General features: G+C 44.0%; 1 long non-coding RNA gene across 1 annotated transcript; it reads right to left on the reverse strand.

The window, feature by feature from the left end:
- Nucleotides 1-996: 996 nt before the first annotated feature.
- On the reverse strand, nucleotides 997-1,780 carry LOC121973435. The gene is made up of 3 exons (XR_006109603.1): nucleotides 1,620-1,780; nucleotides 1,372-1,440; nucleotides 997-1,013 (listed from the first exon to the last, which is right to left on the reverse strand). It is a non-coding gene; the product is annotated as an uncharacterized LOC121973435 (long non-coding RNA).
- Nucleotides 1,781-2,713: the final 933 nt, after the last annotated feature.

Below are 2,713 nucleotides of genomic sequence, written 5' to 3' on the forward strand. Positions count from 1 at the left end.
GGCCACCTATCAGAATAATTAGGTCGTCAAATCGGAAGTGTCATAAATCCTGTATGCATGCCAAATATATGCATCCATCCAAATCAAGCAGCAAACACAAACACAAGCGATAAATGCATAAATCGTATGATGCCAATGATGTGTCCTGGTCACCGACGCCATTAGTCATCTCACACACAATAGTGAGGCCGAGTAGGTAGGGCAACTGTGCACTCTACCATCACTACACGATGAGTGAGTGAGTGGGCGGGATCTTGGAGGATACTCTCCTCGACCCAAATCATAAATGGGGAGCTCAATGCTCTCATCTCGTTATCGATAATGGGGAGGTATCACTGCTGGCTACGAGTCACGACCAGCGGAGCAGAGTCCACCGTCTGCGGCTACTACTGTTGCTACACTAAATGCCGGTGAGCTAAGCAGGCCAGGCTGTCTCGGCTACCACCGCCGAGTCCTCGGACCAGAGCCAAGCAATGAGAACCACCACACACATCGATATACCACTAACCCATGAGTGGTGGTGTGTGCAGTACATGTAACTGGCGATGTGCTCAACCATAGTGGAGCTGAACATCGCGCAGCATGCAATCATGATGCATGACACTAAGCATAGCAATAAACTGATCAGCATAACCATATCCATATACATAAAATGAGTATCATAATATCGATGGTCAAATACGAAGGTCTAAAGTACACAGGTCAGATAGGATATCAAAAAAACCTAGGTCCTGAACATAACAAGCATGGTATGTCACTACCTCTCTGAGCATATATATATATAATCATGTGGGTACTAGCATAAAATGCATAACAGGTGAGCAAACATGCATGTAACGAGAATCCGGTAGTGACGTACCGAAATATGGACGAACATAATTATTACTAAAGGCTATATAATCTACTAGACATATCAACAAGACATATCAAAAAGATAAGTCAAGGTACCCGCCTCCGATGTAGATCGAATCGAACCAATCTGATGTCGAGACGCCCAATCTCGAATCACAGTCCTGTAACAACATAATATATGCAAATTTAGCTAATTACATATAAATAAATTAGCTAAATTAAATCCTCGAAAAACTAACATAAATCCAGATCCAATTATAAATCCTAAATGGATCATCTAACTCCTTAATCGACTTAAACTAGTCCATTCGAATTAGGACTTGCAATAAGCATAGCCAATCATGGTAATTTTCTAAAATCAACGCACCCTTAATTCATCCACAATGTCAATTGGATAGTAACTCCAACCATATCCTCAATTAATTATCCCACCACAAAATAACACATTCCTAAAATGATATTAACACACTGATATTAACACATTTATTGATTGGATCAGTGCTTACAATAAGAACTAACCTTAATAATCTCCTTCTTTCCCTCCTCCGCTGAAGAAACATAGCCACAACAAATCAAGCTTCTCACATTCTGCAATATATCCAGATAACAGATACACAAAACCATTTTAAGCCTTATAAAAAAAAATCAGGAATCAAATCTAGGATTAGCACTAACTGCCATTCCAATTCCTTGATGTGGCATTGCTCCAATGAATCATAACAAGAGTAGACTAATTTCAACATCAAACTAAATCTGCACCTACTTACCCCAAATCCAAATCAGTGAAGAGAAAGAGATCATGGACCCTTCCGATGCAAGATCCGCCTCTCTGCTCGACTCCCCAAGCAAAGGGAAAGAAAAATTGGCCAAAACCCTTTGTCGATGCTCCTTCTCCCGGCACCCACGACACTGATCAACAGCGGCACGGCATCAGGCAGTGTCCACCTGTGTTGGGAAGAGCCAACGTAAGGACAGCTAGGGCTCGGTAAGAAAAGGGAAAGAAGCAAATAGATAGGAGAATGTTTAAACCGCGGCGTGCGGCAGTTGTTGCGGCGCCGGTTGGAAAGGAGGAGACGGATCTAGGGCTCAGGGCGGTGGCCGGTGCTCGTCGCTAGAGCAGAGGAAGAGGGAGAGGAAAGGAGAAGCTCAGCCGCCGGCTCTACGTCCCCTAGCGTCGTCGGCATCGGGCAGAGGAGAGGGAGGCGGTGGCGGTTTATGGCGCCGGTTAGGGCACGCGTGAGGGGAAGAGAAGGCGCGTGGAGGTTTTGGGGCACGACGACGGGTTCGGCAGGGGGAGAAAGAGGGAAGCACGCGGGAGAAAAACAAAAAAACAAGGAAAAAGAAAAGTAAAAGAAAAAGGAAATAAACTTTTCCTCGTGAAATCAGGATAGCCTAAACAGGCTTTCCTCGGACCCTGTTTTTATCCCCGTAAACTTGTTCATACGATCTCCGAAAAATTTTAGAAAAATTTCTAAAAATTTCGGAAAATTCCTTCATCATTATTCGCCATTTTTCAGTATTTTACATTCTCCCCCACTAATAAAAATTTGGTCCCCAAATTTCGTTATCTACCATCAGCACATACTAACAACAGGTAAGAGTATAAATGCTGAACGATAAATTAATCACATACCTCAAGTGAAAAGATGGGGGTATCTAGCTCGGATAGTATTCTCGAGCTCCCAAGTAGCCTCCTCGTCGGAATGCTGTCGCCATCCGACTTTAACCAGCCGGATAGTCTTGTTCCGCAACGGACGCTCTTTCCGGTCCAGAATCCGTACCGAAAGCTCCTCAACATAGACACGTAGAACACATCGTACACGCCTACCAAGGACGGTGGTAGTGCTAGCCAGTCAGTTAC

The sequence above is a fragment of the Zingiber officinale genome, chromosome 4A (assembly GCF_018446385.1).
Source record: "Zingiber officinale cultivar Zhangliang chromosome 4A, Zo_v1.1, whole genome shotgun sequence".
In the NCBI taxonomy this organism is placed as follows: Eukaryota; Viridiplantae; Streptophyta; class Magnoliopsida; order Zingiberales; family Zingiberaceae; genus Zingiber; species Zingiber officinale.